At 39.9% G+C, this 26,454-nt stretch overlaps 1 protein-coding gene and 1 long non-coding RNA gene across 7 annotated transcripts in view; one reads left to right on the top strand and one right to left on the bottom strand.

Annotated features, from left to right (window-relative positions):
- The window catches only part of CDC42SE2 (CDC42 small effector 2), a 100,281-nt gene that overhangs the window by 66,541 nt on the left and 7,286 nt on the right, over window positions 1-26,454 (bottom strand). For 2 of the 4 annotated variants that reach the window (XM_090131945.1, XM_090131944.1), the window contains exon 2: window positions 11,688-11,760. The exons of 1 other annotated variant lie outside the window; for it this stretch is intronic. The gene's annotated coding sequence lies outside the window, so the exon portion shown is untranslated. Of the gene's footprint in view, window positions 1-7,332; window positions 7,390-11,687; window positions 11,761-26,454 lie in introns of all 4 variants that reach the window. One more of the 4 variants, XM_090131946.1, reaches the window with a different exon arrangement.
- On the top strand, window positions 11,767-15,772 carry LOC116241752 (uncharacterized). Of its 3 annotated transcripts, none has more exons than XR_004169582.2 (2): window positions 11,767-14,026; window positions 14,499-15,772. It is a non-coding gene; the product is annotated as an uncharacterized LOC116241752 (long non-coding RNA). The 3 variants fall into 3 exon arrangements; XR_016461992.1 differs by having other exon boundaries at window positions 11,767-14,344; window positions 14,503-15,772; XR_016461991.1 differs by having other exon boundaries at window positions 11,767-14,344.

Raw genomic sequence — 26,454 nt, 5'->3', positions numbered from 1 at the left:
TTTACAATGAAAATGGTGAAGAAAGATTACATTTCATGGAAAGCAAACCGAAGTGATCATCAGTTTTACAGTAATAAGCATATTCAGAGAGTACACAGGAATAGAAGTACTGTAACATTGTGTGCACACTATTACTCAGCAAAGAGATAGAATGGAAATCGTCTTTCTTCTAGGCCCATTCTTTTCAGGTCCTACAATAGCTTAGCTAAAATAACTTTTCAATTCAGATTAGAAATTCCCTACCTGAAAAGTCTGTCTCTCCAGCAACAGTGGAGAAAGCATTTGGGATTTATGCCAGCTTAGAGGAACTGAAGTCTCCATAAAAGGCAGTAGGAATTGCAGTGCTGGCTGCCCATAAGATTAACACAGTGTTCTGACAAGGTTACACACTCAGCCAGATGATGACTTCCAGATAGAGTCTAAAACCAAAAGAATGTTACCGGTTCCATATGCTGACACCTGTGATCTAATTCTGGAAAGACTATAGACAGATGTGTAATATTTTAATTCTGCACTGACATACGACATTTGCACACTGCCTAATCTGTTTTCTGCTAACCTTGTGAGAAACAGGTTAGGCCATCCCTTTAAAGAAAGGCAGTGACAAATAAGTACAATTTCTGGAAGGAAACTGCTTTAAAAGTTCATAGTTAGGAAAACAAAATAAAATAAAGCAAGATACTTATAGTTAACTATTTTGTTTTTTGTGCCATATAACAACTTTGTGGAAAAGAAAGAAGTCAGTAGGATAAATAATACAAATAACACAAATACTTCCAGTGCAGTAGGAACTTAATTGTTCTTCTAACCCAGAATTTGTGATGTCTTAACCTGTAATTGTGATCTTTCACCCAGAGGCATACAAGAAAATCAAAAAAGGTACTTGTACCTGTTTACTTGTAACAGTTGCTTCCACCTATTCTTGATTCCACTGGAATACTTGATTTCACTTTTTTACTCTTTTCCTAGCCAAATTTCACATTTATCTATTTCCTACTGTAATGCTCCATAACTGGAATCATGGAACAATTGCTAGAAAGGACCTAAGTTTTTATTTTAAAGACATGCATTTGATAGAAAAAGTGGGGGAAGGGGGAAGAGCCAGCAAACACATGTAGTTCACATTAGACAACACTCAACCACCATAAGTAACTCAAAGAACAAAGATGCTTAACTGTCAAAGTTGTGGTGGAATAATACAAAGTTGCACTGAAATAACTCTAATTCTTGAATAGGTAGCAAGTGAATAAGGCTGTCTGTTGTTTACCAAGAAAGTGCATTTGCTTTTTATGTCGCCTTCACATCCATTTCTGAATGCTTGAAAATATTTATTATATACTTAGAATCAAGCACTCCTGTTGATCTACTGAGAGTGCACAAAGCCAGCAGCCTCATCTTGAGACTAAGAATTCAAAACAAATGCTGACTTAATTTTATAATAATACAAAATGCTATGAAATTTAGACATCAATAGTACCACCAGTAATAACAGCACATACTGGACATCAACTCATTAATTCCGTATTGATTCTTTGATGAGAAAAAAAAAGTGGGGATTTTTGAAGGAGTTCTGAACACACATCATCTACAATATCTTGATGAATGATATATTGAAAATGTACCATCTCAAACAAAACAAAAAAAAAAAACTGTCAAAAATGTACAAATACTACCAAAGTGACAATGTAATAGTGAAAAGCTTTACAGTTGAAGTGGCTGATATTCCTTCTTTTCAAAATTGCTTGTTCACATTGAAAAAGTGTCCTCCAAATACAATCAGTTTCTGAGGCAGAACCTATTGTTTCCAGACAACTATTAATTCTTTTAACACTGTGAATGTATTTGAGTTTTCTAGCTCATCACCCCATTAAAGACTTCAGAACAATGTGCCCAATAGCGTTTGAGTCCCAGGTACACTTGTCAGCATAACCACACCAAGAACAACCGCTACAGCTACTTGAGATAGAAGCAGCTGAAAGAGATAGGAAAAAAACAGAGAAGTAATGAGAAAGGATGTAATGGGAAGAAAGGGAGAGAAGAAGCAAGGCAGAAGCAAGGCAGAGTAAGAAACCATGCTCCCGAAACAGGTCTTACATTTAAACACAAACAGATTGAAAGGGAGATTTGATCTAGAACAAACAAATAAATGGGGTTGGGGGGGTGGGGGAAGGGAAGTAAAAGCACATGTAATGATACCACAATAGATAAACAGCTGCATTAGGAGCCTTTGCATCTAAATATCCAGAGGCAAAGATAGGAGATACTGAGAAAGCAGACTGAGAGCAGAAGAGGGTAAAGAAATAAAGGAGAAATCGCACTTATGAGAATGCAATTGTTCACAAAATACTTTTCTAGATATTTTTCCCATACCAATTTTGTCAGAAAGATTAAATGATCTATCACAAACTTATTCTCCCAACAATGGAAAAATCAAGTGGGAAGATTTGAGTACGTATTAGTCAGGTGATATGTACTTTAAAATCAGCTGGGATTACACAAACACAGGTCACCGCATGGCTTTTAGTTTACTTGCACAGTCACAGCCTGTTAAAAGGCAGAAAACATTCACTATAGTAGCAATTCTAGTCAATTGGGGCATTTTGAGTAAAAAGCCTTGTTAGAAGTTTCTCAAAACGTATCTGGAAAGTTTGGTAGCTGGTTTGCAGCAGTGCCAAGTATCCAACAATTTCCACTTCATACCTGCCAAGCAAGCACTCTCAACTACAGTTTCATCCTGCTCTTTTACAAGTTAAATGGCAATTTGCTTCACACTTGGGCCCTCCTTCCTCAGTCTCAATAATTAATCACAATGCTTTTCCATGCACCCAACTCAGTGCTCTGAATAAAGTCAGGGATATGTAACATCATGCATTAATCTTTGGGATAAAGTATTTCAGATTTCCACCTTCACATAGAGAAACTACCATTCCAAACAATACTAATACTAACTTGTAAAGACTACTCTTGAAATGGGAGCTTAACTGGCATTACCACCCTTATTTTCTAATCCACTCGTTGATTAAAAAGCAAACCAAATGAAGACACAGCAACTCCCTCACTACTCTTTTCCTGCTCTATTCAGTTCAAAAGCAGCATTTTTCTTTTTGTTGTTCTACAGGATTCAAGTAAATTGTGATTCCATGACAATCTTCTAGTTCTTCAAACTCCTGCTGCAGCCATACAATGTGCTCAGCATCTGAATTTAATTTGTTCTCAAGGCTAGTTGCCCCAACTTGACTGACAGAATAACTGTTGACAAATAATTGAAACAAAGTCTAATAAAATAGCCTCAAAAGAACAGTTAGTAATACATAATCCAAACAGACAGGCAACAGCAATAAAAGAAATTTTTGCCTGCTTACACTCCCTCCCCAGTTGAGTCTGAGATAACATTCCCAGTAGAATTAGTAACTATGAATCAAGAAAGGCAAGAAGAGTTGAAGACTGCTGTACATTTCAACAGAGAAGACAAACAGGCATGACAATTCTTTGAATGCCCTCAATCAAATAAAGAAAAATATTGCGGCTCGCTCACGCTTAGGAAGGCAGGGGCAAGAAGAAATTACTTTGTTCACTATATTAAGAGGTAATTTGCAGAATCTTGTCTTCTGAGAAAACTGATATTTGAATGAAGAATTTCAATAAACGTTTCAGATCAGTCTCCCTTGAACACTTGGTAGCACCTAAACTTCTGAACTAAGCTATGGCAACTTGGGACATAAGTACATGCAAAAGAAAGCAAGACATCTGTGAAACATTAACGGCTGAAGTAGAATGTCTGTAAGATTTTCAAGACAGTATTTTTAATCTAGTTGCCAAAGATCTGAGTAAGTGATTACTGGAACACATATGTCCTCCAAGACTTACAGTACTTTCTCAATTAAGGGAGTACCCTGTAGCAAGCAGTATATCAAGTTAAAAACAGAGCTAAAAAATAAGCCTTTCTGTGTCCTTCAATGTGCTATATCAAGTGTTGGTCCAAAAAAAGATGCCAAAGTGATATCAGAGTATCTTCTGTGGGCAAAGAGGAACTTGAAATTAAATTACACCATTAGCAAACATCTGTCTATCATTTACTCTTTCTTTCTTTAGAACATTAACATAGAAGAGAATATTATACTCTTCATTTTCTTGAAGAAAACAGACTTCAAAATATCTCTAAATGGCCAGTCAGAAGTTAAACCTGTATTTAGGAACAACATTTAGACAAGATAAAGGAAAGAGATCTTCCAATAAATTCTCTTTTACAACCAGCCTGCTGCAAAGACCAGATTCTTATATTTCATATGAGGTCTTCTCTGCCTCTGCCCAGCCAGGCTTACATGATTTTAGGTATCTTGTTATTTCGTGCTCTAGTGTAGGGTTCCTTAACTATGTAATGCATGCAAACTTTCTGGTAGCACTACGCATTGGATAATAACTACAAAGCTGATGTACAGAAGACAAATAGCAAGCACTAAATCCCTGACAAGGACTATTGAGACTTCAGTGCCCAAGTAGTTTCAGGACATTCTTCTTCAGCGTGCTAATTGCAGATGGCAGTCTGTCCTGAGCATTATGGAGGCTTGGGGCATTTAGGACCAAAACCTGAAAATAACTGCAAAGTACACTGTGCTTCAGAGGACAGGAAGCACACACACAACCATATTTCATGCTCGATATAAATGTATCCAAATTAAGATTACAGCACTTCTGCACTTCTAAAAAGAAAAAAATATATATCTTAGAGAATAGAACTCTCCCATCTGGTAGAGAGACTTTAAATATCATTATAAAATATATTCTATAGCTAATTAGAAGTCAAAATGTAAAACCTTGAAAATGAAAAATCTCTCAGAGTGCACATGCAACATTCCAAGTGCAGTCAGTGAACATTATGCAGATATACTTCAGTTATACTTTCTGGCAGCTTTTATTTGGAGGCCTCAGGCTTTCTAAGTTCTTCCTGTAGACCAAAGACTACAGAAGGGCTTACCCACAATGGACAAAGTGGTTTAAGTATTCAATATAGATATCAGCCAATTTTCCTGCAGTACTCTCCAATCCCAATTTTTGGTTAATATTCTTTTCAGAGAGACAGATATAATGAAAGTTGGCTTCCATTATAGCAATTTTCTTACTGGTCTTTACTGACTGACTTCTGTTTTATGTTTTCCATTTGGCAAAAAGCTTCAGTGACTTAACACCACAGGTGTACTTTAGTTTGAAAAGCAACAAGCGTCAAACTGCAGACTTCTGCATTAACATTGCTCTGGATCAGCTGTGTTCTATACTGAAAGTTAACAAAGTATTTCAGCACTTTAAAAAACAGTTCCACTGGCTTTATTTCCCTGTGTAAGAAGTCCTATGAGTTAGTCACACAATCCAACTGCACCCCAGTGATCTGACCCAAGTTTAACAACTGAAGTGTAAGACAGACAGAAATACAGTTGGTACAAGGGACAGCAATAAAGAAATGTGAGTATTTGTACAGAAGAGCATGTGAAAGTAAGTAACATAAGGGCACAGTTTTCACACCTGTGTTACTGCAAATAGTTAATCTGCAAGATTAGCGGGAACTTCTGAGTGAAGAATGGAAGTTACTTAACTTAAGCTGAAAAACAGCAGTCATTCTGTTGATTTTTTTTCCTTTGCTTTTAAAGTGAAGAGCACACGTCAATTTAATCAATTATTAAATTGGAAATTAGAGTGATGAAAAGACATTTGATGAAGTCTATGCAATTCTGCAGTTACTTTCAGGATGTAGAACTCAAAGAAAACCTTATATGGAAAAGACAACCTACGAACCAAATTTTAACACCGTATACTACAAAACCAAGGTAAAAGAAAAGATGATTCATATTATGAAAATAAGCAGGTTTTCCTGTAGTGGTATCCAGACAAACACAACCCATGAACAGTCTGCTAAGATTCTAAGTTAGTACTTCTGACAGCAACAGTACTTCCCCACACCAAACTCTAGACTTTCAGTAGGATAAGTGGTATGTGGCAATACTGGAAAGCAAAAGGAAAGTACTTTTTTTTTTTTTTTCCAGATCATTCTGAGTTTGCTCCATGCAGTTGGAAAGAATTGGTTTCAAAATATCATAAGGCTAGGTGAGGAATATACTAACCATGATGAAAAGCCACAAGTCTTAATGACATTCTCTCATTACTGGAAAAACATCAACAAATCAAATCCACGTGACAAGTCTGGCTATGTGAAGATGCAAGTCCAGCCACACAATTGCGGGGGCTCAAGGGAAGGAGAAGCTACAGGCTTCTCAGTAAAGAGGCAGCAAGGAATGGCCTTGTAGGTGGTGCTGTGCTGTTCTGCACAGTCATTTCATGCCAAACTGAACAGCAAAATACTTAAAAATAAATGAAGAAATGCATTTGTTTTCTTGTTTGAAGGCTAGAACAGGACAGACTGCAAGATGTTTATGGAGATATTACCCTTCCAAATTTCAATAGCTATCAGTGAGACAGGCCAGGAAGGCTGTACTTCCTGACCTGTAACTGAAGCTTCCTGCAGACACCCCTGGAATATGCACAGAAAGGGAAGTCAACAGGTTAGAAATACCCACTACACTTCACTTGTTTCTGGCACAAGAGCACAGTACAGATATTTTCACATTGTGGAGTTCTTACAAACAAGGAAGGACTAGCTGGGAATGTGAAGGCTGAAGACTATGTTGGATGAATGATCATGAGATGGTGGAGTTCAGGATCTAGACAACAAATAGGATTTCAATCCTGGACTTCAGGAGAGCCAATTTTGAGTCCTTCAAGGACCTACTTGTAGATATATCATGGGTTAGAGCACTAAATGCAACTAAAACCAACTCAAGAGAGCTGGTTGACATTCAAGTACCAATTCTTTCAAGACCACAATCAGTGCACTCTTGAGAATAAGAAATCAGGCAAAGGTGGCAGGAAACCCACATAGATTATCAAGGAGCTCAAGGTAAAACTGAAATGGAAGAAGAAAGTCAATGGAAAAGGAGTCTAGCCACTCAGGAATAATATAGGAATGTTGTCAGGGTTTATGGAGATACGATGAGGAAGGTTAAGACCCACTTAGAATTAAGTCCAGCAAAGGAAGTTAAGGACAACACAGAGATCTTTAAATCTGTTGATAGCAAAAGGAAGAGTAGATGATGAGAGAGCAGTTAAGGTTAATCTATCTTGACTTAAGCAAGTTTTTTGATGATGTTTCCCATAATATTCTCATAAGTAAGCTTAAGAAGCATGGGACAGACTAACAGTGGGGTGGAAGAAAACTGGCCTATTGGCAGAGTAACTAGAGGGTAGTGATCAGCAGTGCAGTCTAGCTGGAGGCCTGTAACTCACAAGGTTTCCCAGGTGCTGGTACTGTATCCAGTCTTGTTCAACATCTTCATCAGTGTCCTGAATGAAAGAACGGAATGCATCCTCAGCAAGTCTGCTGATGCTAGAAAGCTGGAAAGAGTGGCTGACACACTAGAAGATTGTGCTGCCATTCAGCAAAACCTGGACATACTGATGAGTTGAGTATAGAGGAACCTTGTGAGGTTCAATGAGGGTAAATATAGAGCCCTACACTTGGGGAGGAATAACCGCATGCATAGGTACAGGTTAGGGGATGACCTGCTGGAAATGAACTCTGCAGAGAAGGACCTGGTATGCTGGTGGACAACAGGTGGACCATGAGCCAGTAGTGTGCCCTTATGGCCAAGAAGGCCAGTAGTGTCCTGGGGTGCACTGAAAAGAGTGTGGCCAGCAGGGTATGAGAGGTGATCCTTCCCCTCTTCTCTGTCCTGGTGAAGCCGCATCTGGAGTAATGTGTTCTGGGCTCCTGAGTTCAAGAAAGACAGTGAACTACTGGAGAGAGTCCAGTGGAGGACCACAAAGATGATGAGGGGACCACACCATTGCCATTATGAGGAAAGGCTGAGAGACCTGGGACTGTTCAGCCTGGAGAAGACTGAGGGGGGCAGTCTTATCAGTACTTATGAATACCTAAGGAGGTACTTAAGTGGGTGGGCCCAGGCTCATTTCAGTGGTATGTAGCAACAGGACAAGGGGTAACAAGCACAAATTGGAACACATGAAGTTCCACATGAACATAAGGAAAAAATCTTTACTTTGAGGCTGACAGAGCACTGGAACAAGCTGCTCAGAGAGATTGTGGAGTTCTTCTCTCTGGAAATATTCAGAACCCGTTTAGACACTTTCCTATGCAACCCATTCTTGCTTTAGCAGGGGGTTAGATTAGATGATCTCCAGAGGTCTCTTCCAACACTTATGACTATGATTCTGCAATTCTCTTTGCCTCTTGCCTCCCTCTTCTTCCAGTGTATCACTGTTGACTGTCTCCAGTGCTTGCATAGAATCCCTTTCCCTTCCCCACTGGTTTGCTCCTGCACCAGCTATCACCCATGCATAAGACCTCCTGATACACTCAGTACAATCCCTGTTCTCCTTAAACATGCTACCTCCATTCCTCGGTCTCTTCTTGGATTCCTCTTCAATCACAAATCACCAACATCTTTCACCTGCTGTTATTATCCCTATAATCTGCCATCCAAATGCCTATTGTCTCTTCTCTCACTTCTACCAACCTCCACAGGATGCATTTTTGTTCTATTAATTCATCTGAATACCATTTTCTTCTCTCGGCTCGGAAGGCAAATGGGATCCTGGGCTCCATCAGAAGAGGGGTGGCCAGCAAGGACAGAGAGGTGATTGTTCCCCTCTACTCTGCTCTTGTGAGGCCCCATCTGGAATACTGCGTCCAGGTCTGGAGCCCCCCGTACAAGAAAGACAGGGAGCTGTTGGAGAGGGTCCAGAGGAGGGACACAAAGATGATCAGGGGACTGGAGCACCTCCCCTATGAGGACAGGCTGAGGGAGCTGGGCTTGTTCAGCCTGGAGAAAAGAAGGCTGCGGGGTGACCTCATTGCAGCCTTTCAGTACCTAAAGGGAGCCTACAAAGAGGAGGGGAATCAACTCTTTGAAAGGGTGAGTGACAGCAGGACAAGGGGAAATGGTTTTAAGCTGAGGGAAGGGAGATATAGGTTGGATGTCAGGGGGAAATTCTTTACGGAGAGAGTGGTGAGGTGCTGGAACAGGCTGCCCAGGGAGGTTGTGGATGCCCCGTCCCTGGAGGTGTTCAAAGCCAGATTGGATGGGGCCCTGGGCAGTCTGGTCTAGCATTAGGTGGAATGGTGGTGGCCCTGCATGTGGCAGGGGGGTTGGAGATTCATGATCCTTGAGGTCCCTTCCAACCCTGGCAATTCTGTGATTCTGTGATTCTGTGATTCTCTCTGTTTTCTTCTCCAAACTCCTGACAGAATCTCCAGAATGATATTTCCCATCTCCACACACCATGCCAATTCCCCATTGTAACATTTTTTAATAAGGTAAGTATATAAGCTTCCGGATCTGTTCATGAGACATAACAGAACTGAAGCAGGCCACAGATGAAACTGCAGGGCCAGAAGAAGCAAGGTGCAGCTCTTGTCCCTGATGTACGACATCACCTACCCTTCTAGTTTCAGATGCTGGTAATAAAAACCACCTCTTTGTTACAGATCTCTCCAGGACAAATACATGTGTGGACTTCTCCTTTCCCAGGTTCTCCAGCACAGTGCTCTCAACTAATAGCAAAATCACAGCTTAAAAAAGCAAGTATGCTCATAGAAAGGAAGTGCTTAACATGAAAGATAAGCCCAAACATGTCTGTTACTGCAGTCATACTCAAAACATTTCAGAGTTGTCAAACAAGCTTGGGAGAAGGGAGAGAGAAAGAAGAGAAAAAAAAAGTCATTTTAGCTATTAACAAATATTTAAATGAAATTCAGCTGACTTTGATTGTGTTTAGGGGTGACTGTTACTCAAATTATATATTTCATGAATAGTACTCAGAAGCAGAAAGGATGATGTAAAATAGCAAAATATTTATTTCTTAGTACTTGAGTAATTAAATATTATTTTGCATGCTCTGCTCTTACAACAGAATTCTGTAATGTGTTCACAAGACACATTTCTTCCTGAGGAAGCAACACGTGTAACACTTTTTTGCTCATACTTCCTAAAGTACTGTTATCTAACAATCTGTCTTGAAAGTTCATATGGAATTTTTGAACAACAGAATAGAAAACAGTAAAGGAAAACATTGAAGTATAATTTAAAACCTTTTGAATTCACTGAATTAAATCCTACATAAATGTGCAGTAATTATATCAACTATTCAAGTTGATATAGAATAGATATATCCTGGAATTTTATTAAAGGTGAACTCAGCTCATTAAAAATAATGGCCATTAATCTACATTACATGAGAGCACACCAAAGCATAAGTACTTGAGGGGAATTAAGTAGTATAGACAAGCTGAATGGGTCTTTCAAAGTTCAGCAAACTACAATAAGCGGTAACACGATACTAAATTTAAGTAGAATTCTTAGTCATGAAAGAAAACCAGAATTTTATCGTTTTACTGAAGAATTAGATATAGCAAATATATTTTAAAAACTTAATTTCAACAGTGAAATAGGTATGTAAAATTGACATAAAATAATCAAAAATGCCAAAGAGAATATACTTGAGTACAATAATTAGGGAAAAAAAATAGATAAAATAAGTGGAATTTTATCCAGGAACACCTGAGTCCGTTGGGCCAATAAGACAATTCAATGCTCTCAAAAATAATTCATGAAATCAAGGGTCACAAAGACACTGGACTTCCTATTAAAGTTGGTTTGAATTAGGTATGAATATTAACCAGTGTTTTTATTACAAACACAAAAGAAGTCTGCTTATCATAATTCTGCTGGATTTGTCATCAGGGACTCACAGAATCATAAAATGGCTTGAGTTGGAAGGAACCTCAAGGATCACCAACTTCCAACCACCCTGCTGTAGGCAGTGCTACCAAACTCCATACCCAATACTAGACTATATTGCCCAGGGCCCCATCCAACCTGGCCTTGAACACCTCCAGGGATGGAGCATCCACAACCTCTCTGGACAGCCTGTGCCAACACCTCACCATTTTCTCTGTAAAAAACTTACCTCTGACATCCAACCTACGTTTTCCCTCTCTCAACTTAAAACCATTTCCCCTCGATCCTGCCATTATCTACTCCTGCAAAGAGTTGACTCCCCTTCTGTTTGTAGGCTTCTTTTAGGTAGTGAAAGGCTGCAATTCCTCCCACAGCCTTCTTTTCTCCAGGCTGAACAAGCCCAGCTCCCTCAGACCGTCCTTGTAGGGGAGGTGCTCCAGCCCCCTGATCATCTTTGTGGCCCTCCTCTGAACTCTCTCCAACAATTCCTTGTATTTCTTCTAGCCTTTCTTGTATTGGGGGCCCCAGATCTGGACACAGTACTCCGGATGAGGCCTCACAAGGGCAGAGTAGAGAGACACAGTCATTTCCCTGTCCCTGCTGGCCACCCATCTTCTGATGGAACCCAGGATACCATTTGCTTTCTGAGCTGCAAGAACACACTTTGACTCGTGTTAAGTTTCTCAGCCACCATCACAAGGGTGGCAATCAAAATGATTTTTAGAATTCATGAAAAGTGCCATGAAATCAGATCCAATCTTTTTAAGGTTAAAAACCCTATAATGACTTCATGGTTTTGTCATCACAATGAATATTAATAGATTCATCATCCACGTTCAGCTGAACATTTAAAATGAAAAATAAATTAGCTGTATTGCCTACCTGTATTTCACAACTTCAGTTATTTCAGTCGTTTCTGTAAGCAGCAAGTTATTTACTGAAGATATCCCCAATTCTAAAGAAGAGGAAAAAATAGTGTAAGTATCTGTTACAGTTGTCACTATAGATAATCTATAGCTCAGAACAATGTAACTTCATGTTATTATGAAGAAAATACAAGAGAGAGCAACAGTCAGGCCAAAACCAGAAGTTTCTTCATCTCTTTTCCTTTGTAAAGCACCACAAATACCATAACTCACAAAAGCTTGATAGCTCCTGGCATCAGTGAATGAATTCAAGAAGCGTCTTCCTTGTTTACTGCAGTGTTTAATGCTAGTACTGACTTGTTGCACTTTTGGTGTTCTTTACTAATATGTTTCCGCAAACAAGAATTGAGGAAATACACAATTCTTTTTTTTTTTTTTATAATATATTTATATGTTTTATATATAGACAGGCATGTGTTTATGTACATAAATATACAATCTGTTTTTAACACATTATATAGCAATAGTTCATGAAGTAACTGAGAAACAGGAATTCAAATGCAGCATTTGCTCAGTTCTGGCTGCTTGCTTTGCTAGTCACATCTTAATATTACCAGGAGCTGGTGGATAGGACCAAAACAGATGTATGTTCCAACCAATTTTGTGTGCAATTCCAGCTAGGCAATCCATTTCACTCATCAGGCTTCAGACCACAGGTAATGCCAGACTGTATAAACCATTTACTATGCATGTAATAGAAATGCATAACTTTTTAGTTATGACTCGTGGTATTTGTGAGCAAAGACGTTTGCCATTAACCATCATCCATGAAATCTGCTAACAAGCTCAGCAGTTCTCAGCAAAAGGAAGGATAGACTACAAGTACTGCAAGCAATAAGAGAAAGGAAACAGATTCAGCAGAACTGTCTCCAATTAACAAGAATAGCCACTGCACTAGAACCTGCTATTGAACTGTTATGGTCAGTGGATTATTGACTGGTGGTAAACTTTTGTTACAAACAACAAAAACCAAAACAGTAACAACCAATCCTGTGTTCAGAGAACATCCACCTGTAATGATAAATTGTCTTGATTGCACTTGCATATCAGAACTGGACTTCTAAACACAGTGAAGATGTAAGGAAAGTAGATGCCTCCAATCCATTTCAAAATGTTAATGTAAAATATGGCAGAAAATATAATAAATTAAATGTTATGCTGCTTAAACAGAGCAATATTTTGTGGATTTTAAATATGTTTATTGAATTTTAAATCTCTTCTACTCTTGAGATTCTTAGTATTTTATCTGTCATGCTACATTTGCTTGCTGATTTTCAGTAGGGGCTTGTCATATTTCAGTCCTCCATTGTTCACAAACAAAGGAACTGAGTCTTCTGTTTTTTGTCAGGCTGACGTAAGCCAGATTTAAAAAATAAAACTGTAGTCTTTTTAAACTTAAAAAAAAAACAAAAACACCAAGCAAACAAAAAAAACCTTTACCCCATGCTCTCCTGAAAAAAATTAAAAGGAAAATTTATAGACCAGGAACAGTTGAGGTAGACAAAAGCAAGTCAAACAGATTGTATAAATGAACAAAATTCTTAAGTCAAGAGAAGAATGCTTATATGTCACAGACGGAAAACTGATAACTTCCTTATTAGGACAGAAATTTGGGAGATCGAGAAAAAAAAACAAAAAACAACAAAAAACGTGCACATCAGTTGCATAGCAGAAATTCACACCGAGGGAGCCTTCACAAGAAAGAAAATCCGCAGCAGGGCTCCACGGAAAAAGCCGTCGGGAGGGTGGGAGCAGCCCCCGCCGTGCGGCGGCACTGACGCGGTGGGGGCGGAGTCGGGGGCTGACAGCATAAAAAACGTGCCACGAGGGAGCTGAGCAAACAGGACGTCCGGGCACACAGAGCGTGGCGCGTCAGAACGGCGTGAGGCGGCAGCTCGAGCAGGGCGGTTGGGCGAGCGAGCGAGCGAGCAGGCGAGTACCCTAAAGGCTACAGAGATAAGTTCATTAGGTGATTATCAGCTGCAAAGTTCAGGCTCATCACACTCTGAAGTGCAGGATTATCCTCTCAAGGACCGAGACTTAATCATGGTATCCACCCGAAGGAGAGCTAGGGTGTCACGCATGTCAGGAAGGATGTTGCAACACTTCAGACCTCCGGATGTGTACAGCGCCTGAGCCTCTCACTGTCTCCGTGGGGCAACCGTCAGAACAGCTGTGTGACTGCGAGCAGAATGACGGCCTACTCAGCCTCGTGGCCAAACTACAAGATGAAAACGTGTCATTGGGAACAGAAAGGAGGAGCAGGGAAACCACTGTTCATCCATGCACAAACAGGTTATTTCTAAGGAAAAAACACAAGCTCAAGGCAACCAGTATCACATCAGGTTGGAAAAAAAAAAAAAAATTGCAAGGCTGGGGACAAGAACAGAGCAGATGGAGGCAAGTCTGCACCTGAAGGAGCAAATAAAATTCTCCTTGTCTGCTCCACCCCTCCAGGTGCCTCTGTACAAGAGGTATGAGGCCCTGGATGTGGAAGGCCGGTCTGTGGGTGACAGCTCACTCAGTCTAGACATTCTAACAAAACCAGACCATTAAAAGCCTTCCCTCAACACCGGGACTACTTCACTGAAGAAGAAGAGACAAGTATTGTAGGTGATTCCTCCCTAATGTGTAACTAAACATCCAGTATTCCAAGCAGACTCTCTTCTTAGAGAAGTCTGTTGTCCTTGGGTGAGGGATGTCACCAGGAAACTACCTGGTCTGGTACAGCCAGCAGACCACAACCCCTTTCTGTTTTTCCATACAGGTAGAGATGAAGCAATTTCAGGTAGGTCAAGGACTATCAAAATCGACCTCAGGACTTTGGAACAACAGCTAAAGGAACTGAATGAACAGATCATCTTCTCTGTCTCCTGCATTGCCTAAAGACACAGAAACAAACCAAAGGATCTTATATTTAAATACCTGGCTTTGTGGCTGGTGCTATCCCAGCACTTTGGGTTTTTTGACAACCAATAAATCTACATAGTACTGGGTTTACGGGCACCAGATGAGGTTTGCCTTTCTCAAAGGGAAAGAAGGGTCCTTGGGGAAAAGCTATCGAGGCTCGCTGGAAGGGCTTTAAACAAGGTGAAGGGGGTGCAGGGATAACGAGACTTCCCATGATAAGGTGTGGGAAGACATAACTATATTAGGTCAAGGTTTCAGGGAAACCCAAAGGACCCATTGTCTTGAGAGGTGATAGCAACACTGCAGCACATACAAAACTCTACGATGATGAGGCAATGACTACTGGGGCAGCAGGAGAATGCAATGGAGAAAATCAAGGGAAATACCTAAAAGGAATTGAGGAGTCATCCTTTAAGAAAGTAACAATACCAGCTGCCCGGCTGAAGTGCCTCTGCACCAATGTGTGCAGCTCGGGAAACAAAAAGAAGGAGCTGGAAGCTACTGTGCTACTAGAAGACCATAAATGTAGCTGTCATTACTGAAACTCTGTGAGATGGTTGCCACAACTGGAGTGTGGCAACTGATGACTACAAGCTGTGCAGAATGGACAGACAAGGAAGGAGGGGATGGGATGTTGCTATCTACATCAGGAAAGGAAGAGAATGTGAAGATCTTTCACTAAAGAATAGTCATGAGAAAGTCAAAAGCCTATGGATGACAGTTATAGACAGAAGCAGCAAAAAGAGTCTTGTGATGGGTATCTACTACAGATAGTAGTAGATCTGCCACCAGATCAGGCAGAGCCTGTTGATGAGGCCTTCTACCTCAAATTACAGGAGGCATCACAATCACAAGTGCTTGTCCTGCATGGGGACTTCAACTACCCAGACATCTATTGGAAAAGTAGCACAGTGAGCTGTAGGCAACCCAGGAGGCTCCTGCAATGCACTGACTTCCTGAGTCAAGTAATAGAACAGCCTCACTATGGATGCAGTACTGGACCTGTTGCTCACCTACATAAATGAACTGATCGGTGACATCAGGATTGGAGGCTGTCTGGGCTGTAGTGACTATGCTATTATTGGAAATATCCAAACAATTTATCAAGACGGTGTCTCTGATAAAAGCAGATTTTACTTGTGATTGCAATGGTGGGCATTCTGCAAGCTGGAACGCACACAGAAAACAGTGTTACATCTTTTATGGCCTATCACCCAATGCTTATCTTTTCCTCCCCTGGTTCCTCAATGGCTGAGTACTTCAGATTTACTAATCTTCCCGATGCTTAACTAAATATACGGATACCTGTTAAACATAAATCACTGCTATCTAAACATGTATATTGCTAATTGTTTAACTTCTTCTTGAGTTTTCTTCCACTCAGGTCTTTTCTGTCCAGCACAAAAAATTAGTAGTCTTTCAACATAACGAGCCTACTGATATCCTTGTCACAGTGTTTAGGAGTGAGCCATTGTACAATCAATAGGTGTACAGTGGTGTACAATCAATAAATGTACAGATGTTAGGCTAAGTAGGATTATCACGGTGGAAAGATAACAAATGAAAAGTGCTCACTGATGTTGTAGGCTCGTAATAAACTCCACAAAGAGCAATCCCCAGAAAGAGATCTTTCCTCAGTGGCAGTCAGCCCTTAGATGGGATCTAGGAAAGGTGGAGCCAGGCTCCACCCCTTCCGGTAGCACAGGAGAATTGCCTTCACCTGTGCTCCTGCGGTTGACTTACTGCTTGCCTCAGGTGATCAATCAGAGGTTCAGGCTGTGATCAACAGTTCCCATACAGCCATCTAACTTATCTTTAACTCAAGGCTCAGAGGTACTCCAGATGGCTGGACAGACAAGAGCTGCAGTCTTTGTACCTATAAATTACTCCATCTATCTAATCTCTGTGACTATAAATTACTTCATCTGTCTGCTGAGCATGTGAAGACTATTAGAGACCCGGATGAAGTAAAAAGACTAGGAAAGGACTATTAGTAATATATTTAGTTCTAATGCAAAAACAACATGCCATTCATACACTATTGTTGAGTTCACACTCTGGAGGAATATGAAACAGGTGAAGAGTAAAATTCAGAAGCTAAACTTCCATTTCTTCTGGGAGTTAGTCAGCTAAACACCCTGGGAAACTGTCCTTTGCCCTCTGAACAAGGGTTCAGAGCAGAACTGGCAGATGTTTAAGGAAGCTTTCCTCTGGTTGCAAGAGCTCTCCATCCCCAGGTGTAGTAAGTCAGGAAAGGAAGGGAAGAAACCCGCAAGGCTGAACAAGGACATGCTGGTCAATCTGAACAGCAAAAAAAAAAAAATGCACAGGCAGTGGAAACAGGCAGATACCATGAGAATAGTATAAGGAAGCTGCTAGGCTGTGTAGGGATGCAGTCAAGAAAGCCAAGGCCCAGCTTCAACTGAACTTGGCAAGCATGTCAAAAAGAACAAGAAGGTATCTCAACCAGAAAAGGAAAGTTCAGGAAGGCATACCCACAGTACCAGTGAGTGACAAAGGCAAGCTGGTAATGACAGACTGAAGGCTGAGGTACATAACAGCTTTTTTGCCTCAGTCTTCCCTGATATCTACTTATCACACAGCTCTCAAACATTTTGTTTGATAAGAGGAGGAATGGGGAAGCAATGTCCTTCCCAGTGTAAATGAAGATCAGGTTCGTGTCCACCTGAACTTCCCCAAGTCCTGATGAGATGCATCCCAGAGACCTTAGGGAATTGGCTGATGTAGCCGCCAAGCCACTCTCGATGATATTTGAAAATATATAATATAATATATAAATATAATATGTGGCAATCAGGTGAAGTCCCTCGTGACTGGAAAAAAGGTAACATCATACTCATCTCTTAAAACGTTAAAAGGATGAGCCAACCTTTCAGTCTCACCTCTGTGCTGGGGAAGATCATGGAACAGATCATCCTGGAAGCTCTGCTAAGGCATGTGGAAGGCAGGAGATCATATGAGAAAATCAGAATGGCTTCACCAAGGGCAAATCCTGCTTAACCCACCCAGTCACCTTATATAATCATGTCACTGCATCAATGGACAAGAAAAGAAAAGATGTCATCTAGCTCAACTTCAGTAAGGCCTGTAATATCTCACCACATTCTTCTCTCCAAATTGGAGAGAGATGGATTTGATGGGTGGACTGTTCAACGGATGAAGAACTGGCTGTAGGATTGAGTCCGGAGAGAGGTGATCAGCAGCTCAGTGTCTGGGTGGAAATTGGTGACGAGTGGTGTCCCCCAGGGGTCAGCGCTGCGGCTGATAATCTTTAATATCTTCATCAATGACATTGACAGCGGGTCAAGTGCACCCTTAGCAAGTTTGCTGATGATACCAAGCTGTGGAGTGAGGTTGACACAACACATCAGAGGGACAGGATGCTATCCAGTGGGACCTACACAGCCTTGAGCAGTGGGCCCACGTGAACCTCATGAGCTTCAACAAATCCATATGCAAGATCTTGCACCTGGGTTGAGGCAACCCCCATTACCCAATACAAGCTGATGGACTGGCACAGCCCTCCTGAGAAGAACTTGGGAATACTGCTGGATGGAAAGCAGAACATGGGCCAGCCATGTGCCCTCACAGCCCAGAAAGCCAACCATCCCCTGAGCTGCATCAAGAGAAGCGCAGCCAGCAGGACGAGGGAGGTGATCCTACCTCCACTCTGCACTGGCAAAGCCTCACCCTGAGCACTGCTTCCACATCTAGAGTCCTCTGTACAGGAGAGACACGGATCTGTTGGAGCGCATCCAGAGAAGGGCCACAGAAATGATCCATGGAATGGAACAACTCTCCTACAAAGACAGGCTGAGAGAGCTGGTATTCTTCAGCCTGGAGAGGGCTGCAAGGTGACCTGATGGCATCCTTTCATTATCAATGGGGAAAGAAGGAGACAGACTCTTTAGCAGGGTCTGTAGTGACAGAACAAGGGGAAACGCTTTCAAGCTCAAAGAGGGTAGATTTAGGTTAGATACAAGAAAAAATTATTGTACAGTGAGGGTGGTGAGGCACTGGAACAGGTGCTCAATGATGTGATTGATGCCTCATCTCTGGATACCTTCAAAGCGAGGCTGGATAAGGCCCTAGGCAACCTGATCTAGCTGCAGTTCATTGCAGGAGAGTTAGACTAGATGGCCTTCAGAGGTCCTTCCAACTCTAAGGATTCTATGATTCTCTGATTAATAATGGAGATGATACTAGGAATTATCTAGGAATTAGCTGTAACTATCTTTATGAAAGCAATGCTTTTCTATTGCATAGATACAAGGGAAGGCAATGTGGAAAGAACAAGTTTGGTCTCTTTTCTCCAGTTAAAGATTCAACAACTCTGGCATTATACTATGTATATCTTCAAATATTTCAGAAGAACAAGTAAAAGACAAAAATAAACTTCAATTAACAGAACTGCAGCTGTTCAGTTGACTATATAAAGGGTGTAGAAGTATTAAGGAGCTGGAGAACTATGGGTCCTGAAGTTCAGATGATGAGTCAGAGCAAAGCAGAAGGCTACCAACACAGCAGCAGACATGCAGGGAAAACATTTCAATGAGTAATACTTAGTCAAGTTTCCCTGAGTTTGAAGCATTAAAAGCTTAAGCAGTTGGTATTAATAAAGACACTTTCACTGAAAAGTTCACATATGATCAGACTCTTGCAAAATAGCACAGAACCAACTAAATGAGAATTTCCTCCATGTTAACTGTATTCAGAATATCTGTAAGTTGAGTTTGGGGGATTTTTCTTTCACTTTACATACATCATAATAAACTGCTTCTTGGATAAAACAACAGAATAGCCAGCTTATAACACATGACATTGCACTGGTTGCCCAACAAGTTTAATTAAAAAAAACTAAATAAAATCCTGTAAGTCAGTAAGGCAGATGTGCTTTTTTAAAGTAGACCTCAATGCTGTAATGGAATTGTCACTGAAAGTTAGCTATTTAAATTACCAGTGGCCAATTGTTAAGATAACTATAGGAGAGCCTATTAATTTAACTTCAGTATAACGTAGACCCCCATTCAAATAGAATGCAACAGAATTTGAAACAGAATAAAAATTCACACTGTTTTGTTTTCATATCATGTAAATTTTACTGAGAGAAAACTGAGACAAGAGCTCTTAAATATCCTGATGGTGTGTGAGATTTTAGTAGAGTACACATGAAAAGGTCATTAGCAGCACAAGGGACATCCTAAAAACATGTAGGGACTGCAGTTCTGTATAAATTATCTTGGTATCTTGTTTATTTAAATATTGCTAGATAATTATTGATGTATGATTATCTATATTTACAAATACTAAGCCAAATGTATTTATTCATCCCTCTACAGACTAAGTAGAAAATACATGAATTTCACCTTTCCAAACGATAACATTCAAAATCTAAGACCATAAGGTAAAAGTAACACCAACAAAATATGAAAGCCATCCTCTTGCAACATTTTCAGAATTTAGTTACAAATGGACTGCTAGTTTGAAATTGACACATTACAGTTATTTGTCACGGATGACTAAGACCAAACCCACATCCTAACAGACAATTAAATTGACAAAACCACTTTTGTAAGTGGTTTTGAACTTCTGCTTTGAAATGCTCCTAAATTAACTGGCATAGAGCATCAGCCATCAAAAAGAATGTCTGCTTACAGGTACTGTCAGGGCCAACTACCAGTTAAGTTGTAACCACTTTCTATGAAAAGTTTTAACAGCTTATTGCACACTTACCCATACCATTCATTAATAATACTAGTTATAAATAACAGTTGTTCAAGTGTTGGCTTTCTGTTGGTCTAGAGCCTTGTTTCCAGAGTTAATAATTCAATATATTTTCTCTATTTCTAAATAAAAGAGCTAAAACTCCAATTTAAGTATTTGCAAGGAATCCCTGGTGTTGGAAGATTTGCATGTAATCTCATCATTATCCTGGCATTATCTGCTTAGATGATTTCTTATTTTACTTAGATCATGACTGCTTAAGAGTCATATGATTGTATTTGAGAAACTCAGTATAAAAGCTGTTGATGAAAATAAAGATTACACAATAAGAATCAATATAATAAATGACATATATTTCATCTTTTAATGACAATCTATATCTATTAGTATAATGCTTCTATTGAAGCAATACACACTCAAAAAAAAAGAAAAGCCCAAACATCAAACAAGCCTACTTTGATGGGGTAGCTAGAAGCACGTCTCTAGAACTAAAACACTTCAGAAAACTAACACCATTACTAATAAGTGTATCAAATTCAGAGAGAAAATGATCAGTGGAACTATATAGAATTTTCTAAGGCTCTTATCTGATGGACTTGTGTTAACATACTATTCTAAAAGAGGAAGTTTAAAAAAATACATTCGCTTCTTAGGGAAAAATATTTTCTAAGCTAAAGAGATCATGGATTTTCAATGCATGTAAATCGTTAAATAGTCCTTAAACATTCCGTTATTTCCATTTAAAGAATACAAATATTGAGCTTTAGCAGTTCAATAAATTTATCTATAAGAAAGTGATGGAGTGTATGTTGTTTTGATATCATCAGATTATTAACAAACATTTTCATCCTTTTGCAAACTATTAAAAACAGAAATGATACAAAGTATTGTTTTTATATCTGCTGCGTTATTTACATGTCTCTATTTATATATAGCATTTATATACATATATATTCAATCATCCTCCCATTCTAGTCAATGGGAAGTCGAAGAGGAAATTCAGAAATTTCTTCGTATCTTCAGTCATATGCCTATAAAAAATGACAGACAGCCAGCAGATCATATAATCATAAAGCTTCTTACTGTTATTAAGCTCTGTCTAGGAATGAATATGAATGAGTGGAGAGCTTACAGGTGAGAATTAAGGGACAAGCTAATATGGGTGACATCATTCTGGGTGTTTACTATGGGCCACCTGATCAGGAGGAGGAAGTTGATGAAGTCTTCCACAGACTGAAGAAAGTAGCCTCGGAACCACAGGCATGAACTTCCATAGTAGACTTCAATTACCCTGATATTTTCTGGAAAAGAAATACTGCCAGGCACACACAGTCCAGATTGCCTGCAGTGCATGGAAGATAACTTTCTGACACAGTTGCAGAGGAGCCAGTGTGCTGCTGAATTTGTTCTTACAAACAAGGAAGGACTGCTTGGGAATGTAAAGGCTTGGAACAGCTTTACATACAACAACCATGAGATAATAGAGTTTGGGATCTGATATGGAAGAAAAAAGGCAAAGAAGAAAGACTGCAACCCTGGATTTGAGGAGAGCTAACTTTGACCACTTCAAGGATCTATTTGGAGGTATTCCATGTGCTAGAGCGCTGGAAGATAAGGTAGTCCAAAAGAGGTGGTTGACACTGGAATACCATTTCTTTACTTCAAGGATGATAGCACTGAACAGGCTGCCCAGAGAGACTGTGATGTCTCCTTCTCTGGAGATATTCAAAATCCACTTGGATGTTTCCTGTGCAACCTGTTCTGTTGAATCTGCTTCAGCAAGGGGTTAGATAGGATTATCTCTAGAGGTCCCTTCCAGCACTTAAAACTCTGTGATTCTGTATATCAATCCATTTAATGAAATGATAATGAATGTGAACGGAGTTAGTAAATGGCAATGATCTCATCACTGCGAATAGTTGGAAATAGAAGGCTATAAGATTACTGTGAAAAGAAACATTAAATGTAAATCAAGGCAATAAGAATCAATAAAGATAGTTTAAGTTTCTCCCAGTCCTATCAGAGATGTGTATGCCTCAAAAATGAAATCCTTTAGAGAACAATTTAGAGCTAGTATGAACACAGATAATTCTGAAAGAGGGAGGTATTCACTGACAGCCTACGAGACTGCTTGGAACAGCAAACTCCCTCTGAATAACTTTTCCCCTTAATTTAAACATTTTCAAACAACCCTGGAAGGCATTAATATTAAGATACTTCGATATCTCATATTATGTACATTTAATTCTCTTCCCCCCTTTTTTTTTCCAGAAATCTCCCTCCTAGTAAAAACAAAAACAAAAAACAAAAACCCAAACGAATAATCTTCAAAGAAACTATTGTGGTCAGGCACTTACAATGCTGACCTCTAGGTCTAGGTCATCTTTGTCATCTTTATCTGTGCCAGTATCAAGCTCTCCTATTTCTTCTCTGGTCTAATGAAACTCTTTGGCTCAGTGGCACAGGTGTGTTTATTTGGATGCTTAATGGACTATGCTGTATGAACATACTAAGGAGAAAACTGAAAAAATACTCTGGTCAGAGGATGGGAACATAGAAATGCAGCTAAGTAAAGTTTGAAATCTTTCATTTTCATTCCAGGTGGACACAGTCAATTATTATGGAAAAATTATGTGTGTATTACAGTGTTTTAGCATGTAAACATTTTATAAAGAGAAAGTACTGTGAACTAACAATTTTATTTCTGATTATTTTACAACCATACAAGCACACATGCCTAAATCTCATTGAGGTGTGTCTTTCACTGCATGTAAACATTTATTTTTCTTTCTATTTTTTTAAGGAAATGGCTGGATGAGGTTGCTGTCATCAGGGCTTTGATGGAAGAGAGGTGTATTTAATAGTGTGCTTTTCAGAAGGAGGTAGTCAGTTTTCATACCTGCCAACCTAAGATTTGAGAGTCCTATTCCTTCAAAATGTAGTATAAATAATCCTTTGACTGTCTAATTCACAAATACATCAGTCTCCTTCCTTACTGCAGTACAAATCCTGTACATAACAGAAGGAGAAGGCCTGAGGTAACCAACAGAACAACAAACAAAACCAAACAGATCAATGTTTGAAGTTCTATTCATCCCAATCTTATGTCTTTTACAGAACTCTTTCAACAAGTAAAGAAAAAGTCTATCGAGTGGAGCTATTTGGATAGCTAGTGATTGCCTACACAAATGGCCTTAGACTTCACCAAACACAGTCTTCAAAATACAAAACTCGTTTACATAAGACAAAGAAATTCAAAGTAATTATTTCCCACACATACTCTCTTAGAAGAAGGCCTGATGCATTAAAGAAAAAATGCTTCAGTGGAAGCATTATTGGCATGAAACACTACAAATAACAATTTGTAAAAGCAAAATGTAGTGGATGACCAGAACACAATCATGATGGCTCAGCTCTACAGGTTACTGCGTAATGTCAGTCGGAGTGCACATTTGTGCCATGTTAGACCAATCATCCTGGCACAGGCAGCTCTCAAAAGCCCCCACCAACTTCTTTGAATGCTGAATGCAGTGCCTGTGAAACTGAGCATATGCAATACTAAATAGAGGCTCTGACTTCAGCCTTTCTTCTCCCCACACACTTTACCACGGTGGCTTACAAAATTTTCTGCCTGCAATTTATCAATAGTATAGAATTTAAAATGTACTCACCATCTTTGAATAAATGCAAATACAAAGTAAGTTACATTTACAAAGATAATATGCCACAAACACTATCATAATCACAGAATCATAGAATGGCCTGGGTTGAAAGGAACCTCAAGAATCATCAAGCTCCAGCCCCTCCACCACAGGCAGGGCCACCAACATCCCCATTTAATACTAGACCAGGTTGCCCAGGGCCCCATCCAATCTGGCCTTGAACACTTCCAGGGACAGGGCATCCACAACCTCTCTGGGCAGCCTGTTCCAGCACCTCACCACTTTCACAGTAAAGAACTTCCCCCTGACATCCAACCTAAATCTTTCCTCCCTCAACTTAAAACCATTTCCCCTTGTCCTGCCGTTATCTACCCTTCCAAAGAGTTGACTCCCCTTCAGTTTGTAAGCTTCCTTTAGGTACCGAAAGGCTGCAATTAGGTCATCCCACAGCCTTCTTTTCTCCAGGCTGAACAAGCCCAGCTGCCTCAGGCCGTCTTCGTAGGGGAGATGTTGCAGCCCCCTGATCATCTTTGTGGCTCTCCTCTGGACCCTCTCCAACAGTTCCTTGTCTTTCTTGTACTTGGGGCTCCAGGCCTGGATGCAGTACTCCAGATGGGGCCACACAAGAACAGAGCAGAAGGGGACAATCTCCTCCCTGTCCCCACTGGCCACCCCTCTTCTGATGGAGCCCAGGATACTATTTGCTTTCTGAGCTGCAAGAGCACACCGCTAAGTTTTTCATCTACCCAGACCCCCAGGTCCTTCTCTGCAAGGTTACTCTCAAAGGGATTCCCCTGGCCCAAGAGCAAAACCTTGCACTTTGCTATGTTGAACTCATTAGGTTCACCTGGGCCAACCTTTCAAGTCTGCTGAGTCCTCTGAATGCCATCCCTTCCTTCCACCGTCTCAACCGCACCACTCAGCTTGGTGTCATCAATTCCATCATCAATGTCATTGATAAAGATATTAAAGAGCACCAGTCCCAAGTGTCCCCCTGGGGGACACTTCTCGTTACCAGCCTCCACCTGGACATAGAGCCATTAATCACTACCCTCTGTCTGTGGCCTTTCAACCAATCCCTTCCTTATCCAGAAGGTAGTCCACCCATCAAATCCACATAAAATTGTCTTTACAGCAGAACACTAACAAAGGTGTCTTACTATGACTTCAACTGGTAGAAACAAAACCAACAAAGCCTTCACATTGCACTTTCATATCCTGAAAGAAAAGGAATTGAGTTTGAAGATTAGAAAAAAAAAAAGAAATAGTATTTATTTAGCATATATTTAGCATATTGTTAATATTTGAATAGTTATTTGCATAAATGCCACTTTCAGAACAACCAGACTTTTATTTTAAAGTTATATTTTCATTAAAGGAATTCTTCATTTATACAGTATTTCACTAAAATGCCCTCTAGTATTGAATACAGCATGTCTGCCTGTTGTGAGTTTCCCAGAAATGGAATCACTTTACCCAGTTTAACTTCAACAACATGTTTTTCAAATAGAAATTTTTAAAAAATAGAAAAGGACAGAAAAAAGAATCATCTTACTATCAATATATATATATGCATCCTGAAAACAGAGAAGGCAAGGACTGGTAGAACAAACAACTGTTGGTTCATTGTGCCCTGACCAAACAAATTCACCATAGCCTCTCGTACATTGATTCTCCTCTGTATACTGTGATAATGTCTCATTCTTTTGTTTGTAAAACAGTTTGCAATATAACTAAAGCAATTAAGACTCCAATGAAGAGATTGAAGAGACAATACTTCACCATAATTCTGACTTGTAGGTAATGACAAATACCTTGCAAATGCATTCACAAGAAAGTGGCTGACCTGCTTAAGATATAGTTTGGGATCTCAATGATAATTTTACTGCTAACTCATCATACCCAGGGCTTCACTTGAAATACTTCAAACTGAACGAATTCACTCACTGCTCCTATCGAATTCCTGGGAAAGGTCTGGAGTAAGTGGAAAAGCTGCTTAATATTCACGCGTAGGTGAAGCAGCAGCTCCAGTGCAAGACTTACAAGTTTTTCTTTAGAACTCTCATAACAAGTTTGGCACTGGTGCAACAGGAGGGTTGTACATGAGGAAAAACAGCATGTTTAGTTAACCATGTGCTTCTCAAAGGCTCTATACTGACACATAGCCTCTTGGAAAGAGCCTAATACAGACTCAAGTGTAACTACCATTTTTTAAGACAATCACGAAGTAATGTAACCCGAAACAGCTTTAGTGAGTCAAATAACAGAGCTGAACACACCTATATTTATCTTTCAGAGTAAGTCATTATTTCAACATTGAAATAAAAATCAAATTATGCAGCAAACCATTGCTGTACCAGCCACACTGATACTAGTGACAGTCTTCAAGCGAAAGCAGATCACCTG

The sequence above is a fragment of the Phasianus colchicus genome, chromosome Z (assembly GCF_987193195.1).
Source record: "Phasianus colchicus chromosome Z, bPhaCol1.hap1.1, whole genome shotgun sequence".
Taxonomy (NCBI): Eukaryota; Metazoa; Chordata; class Aves; order Galliformes; family Phasianidae; genus Phasianus; species Phasianus colchicus.
Note: the sequence above shows the minus strand (reverse complement) of the source record. Positions and strands in the feature narration are given on the sequence as shown.